The sequence below is a fragment of the Amborella trichopoda genome, chromosome 4 (genome assembly GCF_054954075.1).
Source record: "Amborella trichopoda isolate Santa Cruz 75 chromosome 4, AtrichopodaSantaCruz75HAP2 v2.0, whole genome shotgun sequence".
NCBI classification, from domain to species: domain Eukaryota; kingdom Viridiplantae; phylum Streptophyta; class Magnoliopsida; order Amborellales; family Amborellaceae; genus Amborella; species Amborella trichopoda.
Window position 1 is genome coordinate 43,227,741 of NC_142339.1, and position 24,253 is coordinate 43,251,993.

The 24,253-nt window shown below is 36.0% G+C and overlaps 2 long non-coding RNA genes across 2 annotated transcripts; one reads left to right on the top strand and one right to left on the bottom strand.

Moving 5' to 3' along the window:
- The first annotated feature begins 14,662 nt into the window (after nt 1-14,662).
- LOC148782473 (uncharacterized) lies at nt 14,663-15,588 on the top strand. The gene is made up of 2 exons (XR_016053599.1): nt 14,663-14,880; nt 15,399-15,588. It is a non-coding gene; the product is annotated as an uncharacterized LOC148782473 (long non-coding RNA).
- A 2,675-nt stretch (nt 15,589-18,263) lies between these two features.
- LOC148782474 (uncharacterized) lies at nt 18,264-23,924 on the bottom strand. Its single transcript, XR_016053598.1, has 2 exons — nt 23,654-23,924; nt 18,264-18,636 (listed from the first exon to the last, which is right to left on the bottom strand). It is a non-coding gene; the product is annotated as an uncharacterized LOC148782474 (long non-coding RNA).
- Between the last annotated feature and the right edge of the window lie 329 nt (nt 23,925-24,253).

The following is a 24,253-nucleotide window of genomic DNA, read 5'->3' on the forward strand; positions in this document are numbered from 1 at the left end:
GCTACGATCTTGATAAGGGCGAAACTTTTAAAACTTCAGGTGTCCCAGTCAACTGACTCAGTCAGGTTAGTCCCTCTTTCCCCATTCTTTCAGTTATCTTAGTTAGATCTCAATTAATCGCATTTCTTTAGGTAGTTTCATATATAAAGCATGCCAACCTTGCCGATGATCTAAGTGAGGATCTATTAATTTGGATAGATCAACCCCTAGATCATAATTCGACTGATCCCATGACTTCTCTATTAATTTAAATGACGAGTTTATATTGTCAGATCAGGGGGGATTGTCACTTGAAAATATCTCAGATTTGCGCTCTAAACAGTTTGGGGCCCACCACGTGGCTTGTTGAGCTGATCTTTGCACCATAATCTTCTATTTATTTTATGTTATTCCTTGTTGTATTCCAAATAAACATAAAAAAGTAACTGAGTTCAAGTCTAAGATCTCTAAGTTGTTAAGATCCCTGATGAACAAAAGCAACACATAGTGCTTGTGCCACACACTGTGTCATTTTTATCAAGTTTCTCTAACCTGTGTCACAGTTCTAAGGTCTCAAGGTCGTTAGTCCCTGGTTAGTCTGGAACCTAGAATTCGGTCCTCTGGGTTGATCTGTTGAGGTGACACACAGTGTGTTGGTTTTATCAACGACCATAAAATTTTCAACAATGACCCCAGCCTTGTGTCACAGGTCCTATCATCCATTTTACAGTCTTTGGAAAAAAAATAATTTCAAAAAAAAAAAGTAAAAATAGAATATCACTTTCACTCCACGCATAAAGTTTTATTTCATCCATGATTTGCTTGCATCCCTCATTTTTAGACTGACTTTTCACAGAAACTAAATAATAATAATAATAAACTAACAACAAACAAATCAAGGGTTGTCAACACCCTCGCTCTAGCTGTGCCTTGATCGAGTCATCCTCGACTCAGGGTGCGGTTAACTAAGCAAGGATTATGCGCAGTTGTCACCCTCTTGGTTGCATACCTTCTTAGGGGTTACGTACCCCCATACCCTAACTGTGCTCTCGATCGACTAATTAGACTTGAAAGCACACCTTACTTGGCACAAGCATACCAACTGTTCACATTTCTTTTTTCATTTTGTGCTCTGCTTGAATGATTATGCCATTCTCCTCACACACGTGCACCAGCATCTCTTACACCACTTGCACACACCGGACTAGAGAAGCCCCAAAAACTATTTGAAAAACCCCAAAAAATCAACGTTAAAGTCCTGAGTGCCCTAGCCTTGAGCAGGGACGGTTGGGGTTGTGTGGCTTTAACTGTGAGCACCCCTATGTAATTCTCTACCTCAAAGCAACTCCACACATAGTAGGACTTGGTTGATCGGTTTAACAGGTGGCCACAACCTAATTGTAGCCACTTTGAGTTGTTGCAATAATGAGGAACCCCACTAAGTCCTAGGTAGCAGTGGCTAATGGGAGTTGGGATTGATTGCTAGCAAACAGGGACGACTTTGAGGGGAGAGTTTCAAAGTGGAAGGACAGAGAGACTAGCGGGCCTAAGATCAAACCCGCTGACTCAGACGATCCTAACAATACAGGGAAAACCTTCGGCTTTGCAATATAGTTCAAAAAGCAATTTTTTATGTTTAAACCACTCAAGGGTATTTATACGCAGGAAGTGATAGCAATGACCTGTAACGAGAGGAGCTAATTACTAGAGACTGAACGAGAGCAGGCTGAGTTGCAGGGGCGACGGACGAGGGTAGAGTAGTTTCCACAAAAAAAAAAGGCTCTTCCTGAGTTCTCGATTACTTGCCCGACTAGACGAGATTCTTGAATGACCAAAGAAGAAGAAGGCATAGTGATCACTAACCAGGATTGAATTTCCTAGCTTAAAGAAGAGAGGATCACAAGCACTCGTAATGGAGAATGATATAACATAACCACGAATTGATCCATTAGATATAAATGTTGGTTGAGCCCTCTCCAATGCTCCTGTTTAGCCTGTTCCAATCCTCCTCAACGGTTGAGGAAGGTTGTTTTTGGCGACGACGCTGTTAGTTTTGTCTGAAAGTCCAAAGGCACGTCAACATGAACCTGACTTCCCAACCAAAGGAAAGGATTGATTTATGACTTTTAGCTACTTGTCCGAAAGCAGAAACACTACCAATTAGAAAACCAACTCATTCAATCGCAAGTCAAAGGCCCTAAGGGGCCTTGCACAAGGAGGAGGAGAGCTTGGTCACTTGGTGGGTGGCTAGGATCTAGGACAGAAGTTTTCAAGTATTTTCAAGTGCATTAATATGCTTAGATTTAGGTTTGTCTGTTTGAGTCAAGGTCCAGGTCCACACCTGGTCTGAAATCTAGACCTTCTGGGTCCAAGCTTAAGCTTGTGCTCAACCAAGCCCAGGTTCAAATCGAGTTTGCACCAAGGTCCAAACCTAGGCCACCTTGTCTTGGCCAGAGCCTTGCCACCTTATCTTGATTACAGCCAAGGCTCGGGCCAAACCTAGTCTAGATTCTAGCCCATGTCCAAGCCTGGGTCTAAATTTAGGGAATTAGACTAGGCTCACCCAAGTTTTGGCCTCAAACCTAAGCTACATCTAGTTTAAACAGGATCCAATTTTTGGTCAGGCCCATAAAGATCAAGCTAGGAAGAGTCACTATGTTGGTCACGCAAGGTGAAACACTGACTCCGAACCCAACTTGCCCAAGCATAAGGACAACTATGCTACAATCCCATGCACTTATGGTCAAAACCCAAGGCCATCCATAGTTCAGTGCCCTAGTCTCCAAATCGATGGAGAGTCTCTGGGGTCAGCTCCAGGCCATGATTTGTTGACTCGAAAGACCATGAATAGTCAGGGGATTCGACTTGGAGTCAACTTGCAAGGGCTTTTGGGTCCCACAATAGGAACCGAAGGAGAGAAGAGGTACATGCATTGTCGAATGTTCCTTCTCATAACATGAATCATAATAACTCTGAGGCACAACAGCCCTCAAGATCCTAACAATCAGGGCCTACCAAGGTCTATAAAGTCAAACCCAGTTTCAAGCCATCATAGTACTGCTCAAGGAGACCCACTTAATGTAATAGGAAATTATGGTCTTGACCCTAACCAGCCCCTTGGTGACCCAGGTGTCCAAGCCGCCATCCAAAGTCTAATCCACTGGGGCTATATTTTCATGCCCCAGTCCATGGCTCTGTCTGCAATCAGCTTAGTGCCATAGGACAACCGAGTTATCTGGTTCTTCAGTTGGTTCTAATAGTTCGGCATGTCCAACAGTTATACCAACCTCCTCAGCCCGTGATGGCGCTAATGGGACAATACCGCCCTTAGGCTCATGCGTACCGAACCAACCGCATAGCTGCGGCTTACTAACCTTAGGCCCACATGGTCCAATAAATATCCCAAGCATCAAACCATTAGTCCAATGGACCATGAAGGATGGATTTACTAAATATGTGAATTTTTTATATAAAAAGTTATTTTTTATGGCATCTTGCTCATCAAGTAATGGTGTAAGTGTCAATATTATAGACACAAGGGTTTTTATGCGACCAAAAGTATAGGAAGGGGGAATATGTCCGTTTACCACTTTTTAAGAACTATTACGATTTTATCATGGGGTGCAGTTTCAGCCTTAAACAATCAAATAAAGGTGCACCTTGAAACCTCGTTGACAGAAAATGCTAATGCCGATAATCCCTAAAATGGGTCTAAAATATACTCATTCCCCTAATTATGAAATCTAACCTCCAAAATGATGCGAATCTTGCTAAAAATATTAATAAAATAAGCAATTCGATGGAAAATGAGAGAGAGAGAAATATATATATATATATATATATATATATATATCTATATATATGAAAGGAATTTTACTGTAAAGCTTCTGGATAGCTAGAAAGATAGGCAATGACTCTCAAATTTTTCTTTGTGCTTTCTAATGGGTGAGTGAGCCCTTTTTATAAGCATTGAAGCTTATCTCCTTGTCACATATTATAGGTTTTGCATCCAATGGTCCAGATTTCTCTTTGCCCATATCAATAGCTAAGCATTCTTTCTTTATCATTCTCTCTCTCTCTCCCTCTCTCTCTTACCTCAAAGAAAAAAAGTTTGGTTTAATGTGACCGTTAGAATATCATTGATGGGTGGTTAAGAAAAGAAAGAAAGAAAATGAAATATACCATAAAAGATAATGAAAAGATTGAATGCAATGAGGCAATTAGAGTAAGTATATAATATCATTAAATTGAATTAAAAGCATTTAAAAATAGAAAATAAGAGAGGGACCATGAACACTATGATTGTCATGAGGCCGTAGTAGCCATACTTCAACACTCCCACTTGGCCAAATGGTCAAATGAACCAATGTTTCTAAGCCATAGGGTTTTGCCCGTTTAAGGTTTTACCTAATGTGATATGCTACATGACAAGTTTTTGTCCACCTACAGGATTTAATCATTTGTAGCAATCAGAGGGTACCACTTGGGAAGATAAAAAAACTATATTAATTTAAGTCCCATCATGATCATATGCTTGGAGAAAATATCAATAGTCAATCCCTTTGTTAAAAGGTCTGCTATCATATCATTGGAAGGCAAATAACTTACTGCAATTTCTTTTTTTTCTGCTTTGATACCAATGTTGAAAAATATAATAATAAAATAAACAATTACATTGAAAATGATAGATAAAGAAACTCTCTTTGGTGAAATCACTAGTTGTTAGTATAAGATCCATTTGATTACCTTGATCTTTACTGTGTTCTTATTCAAGTAAGTCAACCTCTTTACTTCTATTCTTTCACGGATCTTTCTGGGCTGCTACGCCAATTGTTTGTTAAACGGCTAGAAATACCTAAGTCACAACGAGTTGGTAATCATCGGTGATTCTTTGGACTCAAGTATCTGCTACTCCCCTAAGAGATCTGTGACTCACCATCGACCAAAGGGTGTCACTATCATCATCCAAGAAATTGGTAAATCGTTTATTGACAAAGTGGTCAATTGATCTAAACCTTGAACTTTATGAAATTCCTATATTTCTTTGATAACATGGCTGCTGGATTGGTGATGAGTGAGCTATCTAAAACCTAAAACCTTAATGGGCCAAACTTGAATACGTGGAAAAGAAAAATGAATTACATATTGATTCAAGACAAGATTGATTATATTTTGACTTCAACTAAACCTGAATTGGGTTTAAGCCCCTCTACCCATCGTAGAAGAGAACTTGTGAAATGGGAGGGGGATGACACATTAGCAAAACTTACATTACATACTTTATAGAGGATGATTTGATAAGAGTTTTGTAAGATTATGAAACATCCAAGTTAGTGATGGAAGCTTTGATTAAAAGATATGGATCTACATCTGATATCGGTGTCAAAAAATAATTTGATTGAAAATGATAGAGAGAGAAAGATAGATATGAAATGAATTTTGTTGTAAAGCCTCTGGATCACTAAAGAGATGGGAAATGGCTCTCAAATTTTTCTCTATGTTTTCTAATGGGTGAGTGAGCTCCTTTTATAAGCATTGGAGCATATCCCCTTCCCACATATCGTAAATTTTGCATCCAATGGTCCAGATTTCTCTCTACCCATATAAATAGTTAAGCCTTCCTTTTTTGGCTTTCTCTCTCTCTCTCTCTCTCTCTCTCTCTCTTACCTCAAAGAAAAACGGTTTTAGTTAATGTGACCATTAGAATATCATTGATGGGCGGTTAAAAGAAAGAAAGAAAGAGAATGAAATACACCATAAAAAATAGTAAAAGGATTTGAATGCAATGAGACCATTATAATAAGTATATAATATAATTAAATTGAATTAAATGCATTTAAAAAGAAAAGCTAAGAGAGGGACCATGAACACTACGGTGGTCATGAGGCCTTAGTGGCCATACTCCAACAAATCTAAGTTGATTTGTAACAATTGGAAATTAAATAAATGGATGTCCCATATATTGCATTACAAGACACACCGTCTTTAAAAATTTCAAATCTTTTTCTTTTCACATCCGTATATCTAGAGGTTGAGATGATCAATTGGAGGTTTCATATTTTAAGATTGACACCTTTTCTAAACCTCTTCATTTGCATAGTTATCAATATGCATCTAATATATAACACATAATTATATTTCCTTTTCATACTTTTATATAGGATAATTTTGTAAGAGTTTTTCAAGATTATGAAACATCCAAATTAATGACGGATGATTTGATTGAAAGATATGAATCTACATCTGATACCGGTGTCCAAAAATAATTTGATTAAAAATGATAGAGAGAGAAAGATAGATATGAAATGAATTTTGTTGTAAAGCTTCTGGAGAGCTAAAGAGAAGGGAAATGGCTCTAAGATTTTTCCCTATGTTTTCTAATGGGTGAGTGAGCTCCTTTTATAAGCATTGGAATATATTCCCTTGCCACATATCACAGGTTTTGCATCCAATGGTCCAGATTTCTCTCGACCCATATCAATAGCTAAGCCTTCCTTTTTGTCATTCTCTCTCTCTCTCTCTCTCTCTCTCTCTCTCTCTCTCTCTCTCTCTCTCTCTCTCTCTCTTACCTCAAAGGAAAAATATTTTGTTTAATGTGACCGTTAGAATATCATCGATGGGTGGTTACGAAAAAGAAAGAAAGAGAATGAAATACACCATAAAAGATAATAAAAGGATTTGAATGCAATGAGACCATTATAACAAGTATATAATATAATTAAATTAAATTAAATGCATTTAAAAATAAAAAGTAAGAGAGGGACCATGAACACTATGGTGGTTATGAGGCCTTAGTGGCTATACTCCAACAAATCTGAGTTGATTTGTAACAATTGGAAACAAAATAAATGGACGTCCCATATATTGCATTACAAGACACACCTTCTTTAAGAATTTCAAATCTTTTCTTTTCACATCCGTATATCTAGAGGTTGAGATGATCAATTGGAGGTTTCCAATAATGGAACAATCTTTTTGAATAATTTTTTAAGGCTCCTTAGTTTCGTATTATAAGATTGACGCGTTTTCTAAACCTCTTCATTTGCATATTTATCAATATGTATCTAATATATAACACATGATTATATGTCCTTTTCATTTCCCAAATTACGGGAAGCACCCACCCCCACCCCCCCTTCTCCCACAGCTTTTCTTTTCCGAAGTTGTCATCATGTTTGGCATTGCAAAAACAGACAGAAAGAGAGCTAATTTTTTTCAATAATAAAGGAGTTGTCCAGCATTTAAATTACCGAACTATAAGATGTTCTTCCCAAGTAATTGAGAATATGACACGTGGGGGTTAGAGAGCTTAGAAATACCTGAGCTTGGGAATTGAAAGTTTAGGGGATATTTAGGCTTCACATGTTTTGGGTTGGTTTTGAATGAAAGCATCCACTCATGATGGTGAATGGTGCTTCATATATGACAAAAATAAGTCGGATCAAGTGAGGTGGAATGGTCCCCTCCATCCTATTCATCATCAAGAAGGAGGCCTTCCCTGTCATAAAGACGGACACAACCTCAATACTATGGGTCAAACTGTTCAAAAAGAAAGAAGTCGGGCATAATGAGCTTCCGATGAGGATCATCATGAGTAAAAGTGTGAGCCTAAGGCGGTCATAGCCACTTCGCTGTGGATAAAATGGCTAAAAAGAAAATTCGGCTTGGTGATAACCCGAAAGGGCGCCATGAGTAAAAATGAAAGACGGGCGTGGCCATGAAGCCACGAGTAAAAGTGGGGATAGAGGCTAAACCAGAGAAGAAGGTTTAGTAGAGAGAGAGAAATAGAGAAGTTGGTACTTAGGAGAGGGAGAAGTCAAGCAAGAAAGAGAGGGTAATCATAGCATAGAAAAGCTTGAGAGTGAGGAAAATGTACAGAGGCAGAGAGGTTGGCGCTCGAGAGAGGAGTTTTAGCGAGAGAAGGGTTTTTTTTTACAGGTGGGGGATACCGTTCTTGTTGCCCCCTTTGTGCGACTGTGGAATACCCATTCAGAGGGGGCATTCTATAGAGAGAGGAAGGTGTTTCAGAGAGAGAGATAGGATATTTGGAATACCCAAGTGGTTTCTACTAATAAATCCTCATTCTAGAGAGAGAAAGTGGGGTTTTCACAGGCGGGAAGCACCTCCTCATAGAGAAGAAACAGTCTAAATACTACTAACTTCTATCTTCTGTTTCTTTTCTCTATCTTGTCACTCTCTTTCTTCATTCGCCTTTACTGGAAGAGAGAAACACTACCTATTTTTCCCTGTAAACCTTTTCCTTATTTTCTCTCTAGAATATGTTCTCTTATGGGAGAACAAAATACCACCAACTTTTGTGTCTTAATGTATTTTTTCTTCTCTCTCTATACTGAGAGAAGGAAGAAGAAAATCCTCTTATTTTTTTCTGTTAGTTTTTCTTTCTCCTCGTCTCTATATCTTTTATTTTTTGGATTTTTTTTTTTTTGTTTTTTGAGGGAGCTTTACGGGGAGGGTGAGCCAAGGGCCTGCACTCTCTCTAACTATAACACATTGTGGGATGGATGTGGTGCAGGATTTTTCTCTCTCTAACTCTATCATTGGCAAATAGAGCTGTTTGGTATTTTGAATACCTGACAATTCTTTTTATTTTGAAAAAAAATAGCCATCATACTATCTTGTATTTGCATTGCCGAACATGAGGGCAACTTAGGGGGACAAAAAAAACATGGGAGGGATGGGGGTGCCTCCCGTAATTTAAGACAAATGTGATCGCATTTTGTAATTGACCCCAAATAGTGTCTATACATAAATTTCTCTTGTATTATTTGTCTAGATAATACATATAGAAAGAAAGTTAAAGCCAATAAGGAAAGTCCAAAGCCATTAATGGTTGTGCATCTGTTGCATTGATTATTAGCAAAAGTCAAAATGAAATAAGTTTATAAGTGATACCATAAAGAAATAGCCCTTTAATGCATGCCCATCCATGCATATGCAATTTCGTACATTATTACAAATTTTTATTATATATTTACATTATTTAATTTATGATAGAGTATATAAATATGTTACTATTAGTCAAAGACATTTATTTTTCAAAATATTTGTTATGTATTTGTTATTAATTTATTATGAATATGCCCCTATATGAATTCAAAAAATGCATGCTCGTAGACTATATTATATGATTTTTAAAAACTATTTAATATGCGCACTCTCTCTCTTATTTTCGTGGTGTTCTTCAAGACCTCCTGCAACTACCATGAGAGAGAGGAGAGGAGCAAGAAGTTAAAATCATGAGAGAGAGAAGAGAAGGATGAAAGACAGAAAAGGGGGAGTTTTTAATGATGGCACAGGAAAGGGGCCGTTGAAGGGGGTATTAGATAAAAAAATTGCAATAAGGTAAAGGGCAATTGGATATAAATTTCATGACAAGGCTTTCCAAGTTAATAGGACTTGAGATTTTGAGTATTTTAACAAGGAATTCAGATGCCTAATGAGGTGTATCTTTAATACATAGGATAGTTTCTCTAATAATCATAAATTATAAAATACTATTTATATATCGCTGATACAAAAAATATCAACTAAATGATAATAAAGATAATTTAAATCATTTTTTACAATCTTACCCACAAATAAAATCTTTTCCATTACAAGATCCCATATTGCGAATGGCTACACCTCGAATCCTTTGAGCATTGGAAATCTCGATGATGATTTTAACGTCAAATTCAAATACAAACTATGAAATTTCAAGCTAAAAAAGTATTATAAATCTTACGGATCTGTGAACACTTATTTTTAGGGAAATATGGGCTGTCTGAATAATGTATTACAATATACACTATTTTAGGGCTTGAAATCCGATCGGCTTTTCCTATTATAATAGTTTAGGCCGAGATGAATGATTTGGAGGTTTCTTGACGTGAAAACTACAATTTTCAATGAGGCCTTACTTAATCTTATAGAACGACAGCCCTATCAAAACATTTTCCATCTTTATAGAGTTCCAATTATAGTGCAGTGTAATTTTAATAAGGTAAGGAAAGTGCAAGTCAGCCATTTAAAGAGAGATTACGAACCAGAGGGCATTAACGCGCTAAAAAAACAATAAAAAAATTTAAGTAATGACTCAAATCCAAAGCTTAACCACTTGAAAATAGAATAGTGAAATTTATTTCCATGACAATGTATCCAACACTACAATGCTAGGCTTTGTCTCTCCCATTGAAGAGAGAGTGAGAGGCATCAAAACTGTTGCTTATGACCTACACCAGGGCTATGACCCGGGTCAGTGGGACGATAATCGTCCATAACAACTCAAGCACCTGGGCGAATGAGACGGTAATTGCCCACTACAAATTTTGCAGCAGGTGGTGGGGTATCGTGTCCCACGCCAGGGCAAGGACCGGAGTCAGTGAGACGAAAATCATCCACAACAAACTTAACGTTAGGGGGTGGGGTGCCGTGTCCCACGCCAGGGCTATGACCAGGGTCAGTGGGACGGAAATCGTCTACTACAAATTCTAAGAAAGGGGGTGGGGTGTCATGTCCCACGCCAGGGATATGACCAGGGTCAGTGGGACGGAAATCGTCCAAAACAAATTCTGCACCGGGGGGCGGGGTGTCATGTCCCACGCCAGGGCTATGACCAGGGTTAGTGGGACAGAAATCGTCCACAACAAATTCTGCACCAGAGGGCGGGGTGTCATGTCCCACTCTAGGGCTATGACCAGGGTCGGTGGGACGGAAATCATCCACAACAAATTCGGCGCCAGGGGGCAGGGTGTCGTGTCCTACCCCAGGGCTATGACCGGGTCAGTGGGACGGAAGTCGTCCTCTACGAATTCAACTGTGGCAACCACCGTGCCTTGGTTGCTCAGTTTCTGGTCGAGGCCCACCACATTTCTTCTTTCACTAAAGTGGAGAGTCGTAAGAGAGACGAGAAGTACTAAAGTGGAGAGTCGTAAGAGAGACGAGAAGTACTAAAGTGGAGAGTCGTAAGAGAGACGAGAAGTAGGAGAGGAAACAAAGCATGCACCCACGTCATATTATTGAGGATGAGGATTGAACTTGAAGCCACGGTTGCCCACTAGGCTTCATTTATAAGGTCTGGCCTGCTCTTAATAACCTCTCAAATCTGGTAATAAATCTCAATAAATTTATTTTCCCTATAAGTAGAGAGATTTCGGGCACGCGGCCACCCTAAGCCGGCATGCGCCCTCCCAAAGCAGTCACGCCTTAGATGGTGCTTATCCCTTTGTTTTTTTGGGTAATCTGGTACTTATCTCTTTCACAAAGAAAAGATTCCCTAAAAAGAAAAGAGTTATTTCATTGTATCTTTCCATTTAACCTGCATTTCTCCTTCTATTCCATGTTGCATGCCTCAAGCTGCGTAATGTTGGCTTGGTTCTTTGGACCTTGATGGAGTTGACTCATGCGCTCGTGCCTAACCTAACCAGGTATGTAGGAGGTGCGGTTTGTGTAGAGCCGAGAGTCTAAATAATCAAAGTAAAGGTTATCTTCAAATAGTGTTGAGTAATATGGTTTCAATATGGGAAATTTTTGTCATAGCCTTAAAATATACTTTCATCTCTAATTATAAAATTCAAAGCATTAAAATAGTGTAGATCGAGAAGATCTATGAAAACTTGAAATTTTTGAAAATTGACGGTCAAAAAATGCATTATTTGCAAACTTGAAATCCATTTTTCATCTTTTGCTGGTGGGTTTGGGGTTTTCTCCGCCAAGGTTTTTGGGAGGTGGTGAATGAAAGAATGGAGCATATGGGTTTAGTGTTAGTGAACGAAAGAAATGGAATTCACTTAAAAGGAAGAATAGCGCCCTCTTTGGTGTTTACATGTTTGCATTGCCAAACAGCAGGGAAACTTAGTTAAAAAAATAGAAGAGGTAGCGCTCGTAATTTCGAGCAAATGAGACACCAAATGGTAATTGGCCTCCCCTAATAGTGTATGCACGTAATTTACTCTATAATCACTTCTACGAGGTACAGACTCTATAAAATAGAGGGTTTCTTGAGGAATGCACGAAAGAAATGAGCTAGAGATTTAGAGACAGAGAGAAGAGAAAGGAGCTGGTTCGCTCGTATTGTATACCCGTCACCATGGGGTACCCGCCTATAGGATTTTGATTAGCAACCCATGCTCCTTGTGTAGGTTTGGGACACATCCAAGTAATGATAATCCTATGAATGCGTTCTAGGTTTTCTTTTATGCATTTGTTTTCTTTTTAGTTTTTTGTTTTGCAGGGCCCAATACCCACTTAAATCTGATGCAACTTTTGGTTTTTAATCTACAGGTATTTATCTTAGAAATTAACAGCTTCAAGCTATTCGTATTTTACCAATTGAAGAAAAAATTGTAAATTCCATTTGATTATTTTCTCCTTGTAACTTTTTGTGGTCCATTTATTCTCCTTCTTGTTAAATCACTAACTTTCATGGCCTCATGGTTCGGACATCTTAGCTTCTTTGCAGGACTTGCTCCCTATACAAATAAAAAGGGTAACATGTAAATTTTATACAGAAGTTCACACGCTAAAAGTCCAGAGCTCGAATCTTCAAACTTACCAAAACCCAACAAAGAGAAAAACTCAATTGCTTCATGGGTGTACATATGTAAGTGTGGTATATATGAGGCTGCAACCTTTAAACAATCAAAATAAAACATACTTATAAACTTTGTCATAATATTATATGTAGGTGGATATGTATGAGGTTGCAACCATTAAACAATCAAAATAAAACATACTTATAAACTTTGTCGTAATATCCAAATTTTGTGTCAAATATTCATAAGATGGTCAGAGAAACTATTTTCATCTCTAATTATAAATGTTCAAACTCCAAAAATGGCTAAAATCAAGCAGATTTACAAACACTTTAAAACCTTGAAAATGGATAATCTGTTGCAAGGTGTACAATATAATAAAAAGTTTATATAAGGTTTGTTTTTCGGTAATTTGTAGGGAAGACGGGCCGCTACTTATTTTTTTATTTATTTTAAGAGTTAGTTTTTTTAAAATATTATTGGGGTGGTGTGAGTGGGAATGGAAACCACAACATGGTGACTAGGATTTGGGGTGTTACCACCACAAACTCAACCGCTTTCCCAAAGGGGTAAGTCAGTGGGGATTTGGGCCCCTACTATTTGGTGAATAAGGTAAAGATCAGTGGGGATTTAAGCCCCTACCCTTTGGTTAGAATGGAGTCGGATACTTCATCATGGAGCTTAGTAGTATTACCACCAAAGCCTCAGCCCATTCTTAAAACGGGTAAGTTAGTGAGATTTGGGCCCCCAGCCTTTGGTAAGAATTGGTTTAAGAAGGATGGTGTCCTTAAACTTTCCCTTAACCCATCCCATGCTTGGGTAAAAGGGCATGGTTGTATTAGGTAAGCAACCAACGTAAAATTTTGTCATAACCCATCATTAACCCTGATAAACTATAATATCTATTTATGCTAAGACGTTCTCCAAAAGCGACGCACTGTTCTGAAAACTAGGTATAGTGATAAATGAGCAAGGAGTAGCTAGGGAATTCCCCAGAAGTGACGCACCGCAATACTGCCCGATTGTGGTGAAATTTAGGCAAAGGTTCCTACGACACCTTAGCCGACCATGGATAAAGAAGCTAGTCCAAGATAATTAACATAATTAGCGCTTACGCACTACAAGTAGGATTAGATGATAGAATTAAGAGACAATTATGGGAGGACATAGATAGAATAGTCCAAGATATACCGAATGGAGAGATGACTTTTTTAGGTGGGGACCTAAATTGTCATGTAAGGAAGGATAATAGAGCATATGAAGGGGCACATGGGGGATATGGGTTTGGAGAAAGAAATAAGATGGGTGAGACAATTTTAGATTTTTCTATGGGCTACAACCTAGCAATAACAAATACTTACTTTAAAAAATGAGATGAACATTTAATACCCTATAGTAGTGGAACACATAACAGCTAAATAGACATCTTTCTAGTTAAGAAGGTAGATCGACTATCATGTAAAGGCTGCAAAGTTATCCCAAGAGAGAGTTTGAGTACCCAACATAAGCTCGTAGTCATGGACGTCTATAGAAAGAGAAGGGGTGAGAGTAATGTGCATCCAAAACCTAGGTAGTGGAATTTAAAAAATGAGAAAATAGACTTATTTAGAGATAAATTAGTTGAAGAAGGAAAATGGAACTCTGAACATGATGTCAATGTACTTTGGAATGAGATGGCTGAATGTATCAAGAAAGTGACAAAAAAAATTTTAGGAGAATCTAGAGGGAAAAAAAAAGTTCGATATGGATGTTGTGGAATGATGAGGTTCATAAGGCCATTAGATAAAAATGATCATGTTATAAAATTTGGCAGTATAATAGAAGCAATCAGAACTTAGAATAATATAAAAATTCTAAAAAAAATGCTAAACAAGTAGTAATTAAAGCTAAAATTTAGGCATATGATAATCTATATAATAAATTAAAAACAAGAGAAGGCAAAAAAAATATCTTCAAATTAGCACAAATAAGAGAGAAAAAGCGTCGGGACTTATACTAATAATAAATGCATTAAGAGTGAGGATCAAATGATATTAGTGAAGGATGATGAGGTTGAGGAAATGTGGAGAGTCTATTTTAAAAAATTATTTTATAACGTACACATTGGGAATATATTAGCAAAAGGGACTTTTGATACAAGTAATGGGGAAATGTAGAGAATCTCTCTCTATCTCTCGATTAGGGCACTGGCCCAAGAGGTCTTTCCCTGTTTTGGTTCTTTCTCTCTCTATCTCTCGGTTTGGGCATTGGCCCAAGGGGTCTCTCTCTCAATTTGGGGCAGCCCCAAGGGGTCTCTCCCTTTCTCTCAATTTGGGGCAGCCCAAAGGTCTCTCTCTCTTACCCAGACACGGGTCTCTCTCTCTCCACTGTAAGCTTGATAACGTGCAACTATTTTGCCATTTTGTGCGCAAATTATTGTAAGGAAGATGTAGTTCTGGTGCTAAAAAATTTAAAGCTCTACCCTTAGGAAAGAGGTCTTGTTCAAATGGGTTTAGTTTTTTGGTGATTATATTGGTTATTTAGGGTTATCCATATATGCACAAATGCAACTTTGGTGTCTTGGCCGAATAAAATAATGCTTCTAGGGATTACTATGGTTTGAATTTACATTTTTTAATTATTCTGAAAAATGCTTGTACATTTCATAGGTGTTTGTTCATTTCAGTGATTTAATGATCTGCACGCTATTTTCCAGGACGCATTGTGTTATGAATTTGCACAAACTTTAAACCTAAGTTATTGTTATCTTTTAGTTTTTTGCAGCAATCTCTCTTAAATGAAGCTCCTTTGATTTTCTATAATTGTTCTCACTTAAAGCAATTTTTTTTTATAAAGAACTAACAAGGGTTAAAAACTGTATTGATATGCTGCTGAATTTTAATGCAGTTAAGTGGTTCATGAAGACAGAGGGGTTAAGCCAGTGAAGAGATTGTTTTAAAGAGAGGAAGATTCAGTCCCAGATAATGAAATCAGTTTATGGAATGAAATATATTTATGCATTCAAATCAATAAACATAAATGTGTTTTTAAATTTTAGTTTATGGAATGAACAAGCTCTCAGTTGTTTCAAGTAGAAGTTCAATGACTTATTATGCAATAGTATCCACTTCTTGTGAGGTTGTCTTTTGTTGTGGAATTCTTAATTCGCTTACTTCTATGTCATTGATTCATAGTCTTATTTTGATGGAGTTAAGACTTCCAAATTTTGTCTGGTAAAGTCGACGATATCATGCTTGGAAAATTCCTTTCTAGCATGTTTGGGTACATGGATATTAAGGGCATGGATTTTTAGTATCTTGGATATTGCAAAAATCCATCGTTTGGATTTCTTAATGACTAGGATACTTAAAATCATGAAAATAAGAACTACTTTTCCATAATTTGATTTTCACACCAAAAGCTGATTTTTTGAATTTCAAAAGGCCCATGGATTTCACTCATTGGCTCCCTCAACCCAAAATATAGGGAACATTTGGTAGGTATGAAAATTTTAGAACGAGAAAGTACCTAAATTCTTTTAAAGAGAGGAACTATTGCAAAATATTTAGAGATAAACTATCGCAAATTTTTTCTTTTGGAGAGAGAGTTTATTAAAATTTTAAAGAGAGAAAGTATGTTAAAATTTAGATAGAGAAAGTATCAAAAAAATTAGAGCGATGAACTATCGCAAAAATTTAGAGAGAAAAACTCTCAAATCTTAATTGTAGGGAGAAACTATCATATTTTAGAGAGAGAAACTGTGTCAACCTTTGAGAGATAAACTATTTCAAAAATTTTAGAGAGAGAAACAATCTCAGTTTTAAATTTTTAGAGAGATAAACTATATAAAATTTTAGAGAGAGTACCTAAAAAGTTATGGAGATAAAAACTATCTCAAAATTTCTAGAGAGAGGAAGTATATAAAATCTTAAGTTTTCGAGAGAAAGTATTCTTAAAATTGTAGATAGAGAATATTCTTAAATTTTTAGAAAGAAACTGTTATAAATTTTAGGAAGAGAAATTGCTGAAAATAAATTAGAGAGAAATATCTCATGTTTCTTAGAGAGAGATACTATCTCGAATTTTGAGTTTTAGACAAACTATATTAAAAATATAAAGATAGAAATTATATCAAATTTTAGAGGGAAAAACAACCGTAAAAATTTTAGAGATTGAAACTATCTCAAAATTTTGAGAGAGAGAAACTATTGCAAAAATTTATGTTTCTGAGAGATAAAATATCTTAAAATTTTATAGAGATAAACTATATCAAATTTTAGAAAGAGAAAGTACATGAAATTTTTACAGTGAAACTATCTCAGAAAAATTTAGGGAAAAAGTCTCAAAATTTAAGTTATGAAGAGAGAAAGTATCTCAAATTTTAAACTTTAGAGAGAGGAACTAAATCAAATTTTATAGACACTGCATCATGTTTTAAAGAGAGAAAATATCTTAAAATTTTAGGGAGTGAAACTATCTCAAAATTGAAGTTTTAGTGAGAGAAAGCATCTTAAAATTTTAGACAGTAACTATAGCAAATTTAGAGAGAGAGTATATAAATATTTTTAGAAAGAGAAACTATCGTAAAAAATTTTGAGAGAATTTATCTCAAATTTAACTGTTAGAGAGAAAATATCTTAAAATTTGAGAGAAAAGCTGTCATATTTAATAAAAAAAAACTACTTAAAAATATTTAGAGAGAGAAATTATCAAAAAATTATTGAAGAGGAGAACTATCTCAAGTTTTAAGTTTTATAGAGAGAGTATATTAAATTTTTAGAAAGAGAAACTATGTTAAATTTTAGAAAGAGAAACACCTAAAATTTTTAGAGAGAGAAACTATCTCAAAATTTCTAGAGAAACAATTTCAAATTTTAAGTGTTGGATTGAAAGTATATTAAATTCTAGAGAGAGAAACCATATCAAATTTTAGAAAAAGAAACTATCTCAAATTTTTTATAGACACTATCCCAAATTTTAAATTTTAGAGAGAAAGATTGTATCAAGTTTGTTACCGAACAATGGTAATTAAAGTAATTGCAAGGAATCCATGAATTTTGAATATATCCAAACAAGAGATTTGAGGAACCCATGATAAAAGTCCCTGATATTGAAAATCCATAGATTTCCTTAGATTTCAAATATCGAAGATTCCTAATTTCCTCCTATCCAAACGGCCCTTCAAGTTTTTTAAATATGGGGAAATTCCTTTTCAATCATTCTTTTTTCACTTTTGGGGTGAAGGTGCTATGGGTTAGAAACCACAACATGGATTTTAATTCCTTTTAAACTCTCATATTCTCTCTCTCTCTCTCTCTCTCACGGCCCAACAATTGGATTTTTAATTCGGATGGGATTTGAGGGTTAATTTGCAAGGGGTGAGGCCATACACAAATCATGCAAATACTTATTTAATTTGAATGAGATTTTTAGCGTCACATATAGTTGCCAATAAACTGTAAAAGTATACGAGGCCCATCAATTGGATTTTAATTCGTACGCGATTTGAGGCTAAATTTGCATGGGGTGAGGCCATGCCCAAATCCTGCAAATTCTTATTTGCAAGGGGTGGTACATATAAACTTCCCCATAACTGTAACGTTATATAAGGCCTGTCTATGACATGGTTTAATGTCTTTTCGAATAAATCGATGTCCACTTACATTTTAAACAATGCTTCTGAATAATTTCTTAGGCACCCAAAGACTTGGGTTAACCCAACATTATCAAGCAGAAAGAGAAATGGAAAGAACAGCATACAACAAAATTGCCTTTGATTCAAATAGAGTATATTAAGATTGATGAGTACATCTTACTATGATTACACGTTTACTCCTTTTTTATGAGGAGAACAAAATATACAACATGTAAGATTGAGTACTCCTTTTTTTATGAGGAGAAAGAAATATACATGTAAGATTGAGAAGTACACTTTACTCAACATGGATCACTAAACTTAGAGCTAACATGGCTATCATTAGATGCTTCTCAGAATTCCCATAGGCAATCAAATATTGTTGATTCTCTAATAACTTGATCAGTGACTTGAAGTTAGATGTTGTTGGCTCGAATATTGTGCAGTCTTGTAGATGAAAGTGCCCTCTTCCCACCGACGCCCAAGTAGAACACAACTTTACGAATGACACTATCACACAATCATTAAAAGAAAGAGCCCAATAACTATTCACACCAGTTAACATCCCGTAAATAAAGTAAGTAATTTCAACGGCAATTATGTTCTTAAATAATAGACATTGTGCACTAGAATCTGCTTTCATTTACAAGTAGGCCTGTCACTCTATTCAATTTCTGAAAAAGCGGATCGACCAGTGCCTGGGTGGCCGCCTAGGCGGATTTCTCTAGGCGGCTGCCTAAACCCACCTAGGCGGGGGCGGAATTGCGGCTTATTGAGGGTATTTTTGAGTAATTTTTGTAATACTAAAGAGGCAAAATTATGGGTTTTAGATTCACTTGAACCCTAAAACTCATTACAAGCTATTTTAGAGAGGGAAAACCCAAAAAAAAAAAAATTTTACGGGGTCGCCCAGGTTTTGGGCACCCGCCTATGCGTTAGGCAGCGTCGACCCCCCCCCCCCCCCCCCCCCCGACTGCGCTTTTTGAAACACTGACACTAATTTAATAAACTAAAGGGTGATTCAAGTTCAATTGCAACTAGGCCAGCAAATATGAGGAAAGCTTACACAACATTCCCAAATCTAATAACAATCACACCCACCATATAACTGTTACTTGAGTGATACTTTCTTGCTTGGTAAATTGGGATATGAATTTTGATACTGATTTTGATATCTTTAACTGCTGCATCGTAGACAACCTCATTGAGAGAGAGAGAGAGAGAGAGAGAGAGAGAGGAACACAAAATGTAAAGAAGAACCATGAGTATAAAAAGTCGAGGAAGAAGTGATGAGAAAAGAATAAGGATGAATATGGAGATTATAGTTTTGTCACCCCTATCTGTTAGAACAAATGACTGGCCCCCAAACATGAATGAGTACACTAGAGAAAATAGTGAACCCCACAGAAATATTAACTAGCCCTACATAAGTGCCTCTCAAGTTTCTACATGAGAATGACCGGCAGAAACTATTGTTCCATGTAGAGGCTACAAACTATTCACAATACCATCTACCATCTTATCCATGGTTCTATAAATCATCCAAAAATTAATGAAAGCCTTAATAATATGATCAATAGTTCCTTAAAAAATGCCATGTTCGGCTGATTAATGAAAATTCCTGCAACCACTGCCAATCCATCACAGTAGGGTTAAGAGCTCCATGGGCAGACCAATCCAATGCTACGAAACTAACGATACCCAGAATTCTTACTTGCTAGGGACCATCTAATCCAATGAGGGTAACTACGTAATGGCAATGGAAAATAAGGAAAACCACGTATCCCTTTTTCTTCACTAAAACAAAATCCATTTAGCATATGGAAATGTCATAAACCCACACCCCCGAACCCACTAAACAGTCCATATGATCCCCATATCCTCTGTGATATTCTAATGGTAGAAATTTCTCGAGCTTTAAATTTCTTGACTAATAGAAACAGATATGGATTTTCATGGAACAAAGTTTTCGCACAAGAACTACATCTTCCTTTAACATAATAAGTTGGACCAATGGTTTAAAAACCGGATCGGTGACCCGGATCGGGCTTTTCAAAAACCGATCCGGATCGGCGAATCGGCGAATCGGCGATCCGGATCGGAATCGGGTGAATCGGTCGGAATAAAGCTCCAAAAAAATCCGAAAAAATTATTAAAATTCATTATAAATATTGTTTTTTAGGAATTCAATAAAAAATGAGGGTACTCCATTAAGAATTTTCGTGTTTTTAAATGAATATGCGAATATTGATATGTTCTTCCCCTGCATGAACCGCCATTCAACATTTAATTTACATCACACAAAAGGATAAACATAGAATTATCATGGAATAAGTATATCAACATACATGGACTACAATAAAGCATAAAATTAGTAATATACGATCTAAATTAAGATGTAAAAAGTTTAAATTAACCTGACAGTTCAAAAAGAAAAATAATCACCATATGTAATGATAATATGTTGCGGTAGTTCATGTAGTCATATTCGTTGTTATTTGTTATTGCAAAAGGACAATAATATTTTCGTACATATCAATTACAAACATTTAGAATAATACAAAATGCAAGCTCCAAACATGGCTACAACTCAATTATCAAGAACATACATTTTTTGCATTAAAAATTAATAGTAAAAACAATTCTTCAAAGAGCCGGCTAACATCAGTCATTCCAACTAAAAAATCCATGAACAACAGATAAAAAAAATACAGTTTTGTATTGAAAATATAATAACATGCATTTTTTTGCATAAATAATCCATCAACATACAATTTTTTCAACAAAAACTTTAACAATAAAAATTTTAAATATGGTTTAATACCTCATGATAATTAAAACCTTGTCACGATTTTCACATCTTTTCGGAAAATCATCATTTTTCAAAAAATTCGATCATGGAAAAAAAAAAAAAAAATTTACAGCAAACTCAAACAATAAAAATTAAAAATTGGGTTTAAATGTTTAATACATCACGATAATCAAAACTTTATCACGATTTTCACATCTTTTCAAAAAATCATCATTTTTCAAAAAATTCGATCATGGATCAAAAGAAATTAAAAAAAAAAGTACAGCAAATTTTCAAAAAATTCGATCATAGATTAAAAAAAAAAATTAACAAATTTTCAAAAAGTTCGATCATGGATTAAAAAAAAAAAATCATAAATTTTCTAAAAATTCGATCATGGATTACAAAAAATTCGATCATGGATTACAAAAAATTCGATCATGGATTACAAAAAATTCGCTCATGGATTACATAAAATTCGATCATGGATTACATAAAATTCGATCATGGATTACAAAAAAAAAAAAAACATAAAAAAACAAAAAATTCGATAGTGGATTACAAGAACAGAAAAAAACAATTCGATCATGGATTACAAGTAAAAAAAACAAACATTTCGATCATGGATTACAAAAAAGTCGATCATGGATTACAGAAAATTCTATCATGGATTACAAAAAATTCGATCATGGATTACATAAAATTCGATCATGGATTACAAAAAAGTCGATCATGGATTACAGAAAATTCTATCATGGATTACAAAAAATTCGTTCATGGATTACATAAAATTCGATCATGCATTACAAAAAAAAAAAACAAAAAATTCGATCGTGGATTACAAAAAAAGAAAAAAACAATTACATCATGGATAACAAAAAATTCAATCATTGATTACAAAAAACTCTATCATGGGTTACATAAAAAACAAAAAACAAAAAATTCGATCATGGATTACAAAAAAAAACAAACATTTCGATCATGGATTACAAAACATTCGATCATGGATTACAAAAAATTCTATCATGGGTTACAAAAATAAAAAATAAAAAATAAAATTCGATCATGGATTACAAGAAAAAAAAACAAACATTTTGATCATGGATTACAAAAAATTCGATCATAGATTACAAAAAATTCTATCATGGGCAACACAAAAAAAAAAAAAAAAAAAAAAAAAAAAAAAAAAAAAAAAAAAAAATTTGTTCTTCACAGAGTCGTTTTACATAAGCGATTTTAACTAAAAAATTCACCTCCAAGTGAATAAATTACATCCAATTGACTATATTTTCTGATAAACAACAATATAAGGAATCAAAAACCTAAATTTTTAACACATTATTTCAAATATATCATGAAAACAAAATCAAAAGGCGGAAAAAAAAAAAAAAAAACAGCGGAATTTGGTTCCGCAGGCATCTCACTGTTCATATCAAATTTCTTGCTGTAATTGATCAGATTACGTAAAATTGAAAATTTTAAATCATACTAGACACAATAAAGATTAAAAACCCTAATTATTGAACTCATTTTGTTCAAAATATGCCGTGAAATAAATCAAATGGCGGAAAAAAAAAAAAACCTAAAGTTCTTACCTATTTTTGTGAACCGAAGCCTTCAATCTCCAAAAAACTCTGTTTTTCTCAACGATTATCACAAATTAGTAACAAAATATTTTGATTCACAGCTTTAAGATCAATATGCCTACAAATTTTGAAAGATTCATGCCCTATTTGGCATGAAATTTCAGAAATGGCGGAAACCCTAAACCCCGAATTTTTCTTGATCCAAAAACAACTAATTTTTCCACCATTTAATCCTTGAAAAATCTGAATAAAGCTGTTTACAGCCGGAAAAACAGATCACATGCCGAAAAAAACAAAAAAAATGATCAAAAAATGACAAATTTGAAAAAATCCATGAAGAACACTGTGCAACCCGTGTTCTTCACGGACTCGCCGATTCCGCACAGTGAATCGGCGAGTCACTGTGCAGAATCGTCCGGTTCTCTCTAGAACCGGACGATTCCCGGTTTTTGAACCGATCCGGTACCTTTTTCATGAATTCCGAGTCGAACCGGGCGAGTCCGGTTCGACTCGGCGATTTTTTAAACGCTGAGTTGGACACAATGGAAAAATAATTGCATGCTACCAAGCTCAAGCTCACTGTGGGGGGAGAGAGAGAGAGAGAAAGAGAGAGAGAGAGAGAGAGCCACGTGGGGGCGAGTATGTGTCTGTGAGAGAGAGACCCAACAGGGAGGAGAGACCTTTGGGCTGCCCCAAATTGAGAGAGAGACCCCTTGGGCCAGTGCCCGAACTGAGAGATAGAGAGAGAAAGAACCAAAGCAGGGAGAGACCACTTGGGCCAGTGCCCTAACTGAGAGATAGAAAGAGAGAAATAACCAAAGCAGGGAGAGAACCAGAGAGATAGAGAGCCCCCTTGGGGCTGCCCCAAATTGAGAGAGAGAGGGCCAATGCCCTAACAGAGAGAGAAAGAGAAAGAGAGAACCAGAGCAGAAAAAGAACTAAAGAGAGAGAGGGGGCCAGCGCCCTAACCTAGAGAGAGAGAGAAACAGAGCAGAGAGAGGGAGATCTAGAGCCGTGAGAGAGAGAAAACCAGAGCATAGAGAGAGGCTAGCGCCTTAACCAAGAGTGAAGAGCGGAAGAGAGAGGGAGAATGAGAGAGAGGGAGATCCAGAGCCAAGAGAGAGAAATAGAGCAGAGAGAACGACCATACCTGATGTCGAAGCATATGCCTTCCTACTGGTTCTCCGGATATGGTGCATGTGAGTGAGATTGACAATATGGACCTGGTGCAGCAGCGGTGGGAGAGCGAGAGACGCATATGGTGCAGATGAGTGAGATTGACAGAGATGGACCTGGTGCAGTAGCGGTGAGAGAGCGATAGACGGGATAGGAATGGGGAGAAGCACTACTGCTCCATGGGAAGGGGAGAGAGGGTATTTCGTGGGAAAGGGAAAAGAGAGTATTTTAAAGAGAGTACGGATCTTGAGGTTTTGCTGGCATTAAATGCATCAAATTTGAAAATTTCAAAACTCAAAACTTTAAATTTATAGAATAACTTTTTTTTTATTTACATGTTGACCTACAAATTAAAGTACATACTATTGTTGAAATAAAGCCATATCACGGTCTCATTCTACTATAATGTAATCGTTACATTGTGTCGCTTAGTTTATATATATATATATATATATATATATATATATATATATATATAGATAAAAGATGATACGGTAAAAGGGTTGGCTTACAGGTAAAAATACGTCCAACGGTCTATATTGAATTTGAGTCGATCTGACGGTCACGACTTCAT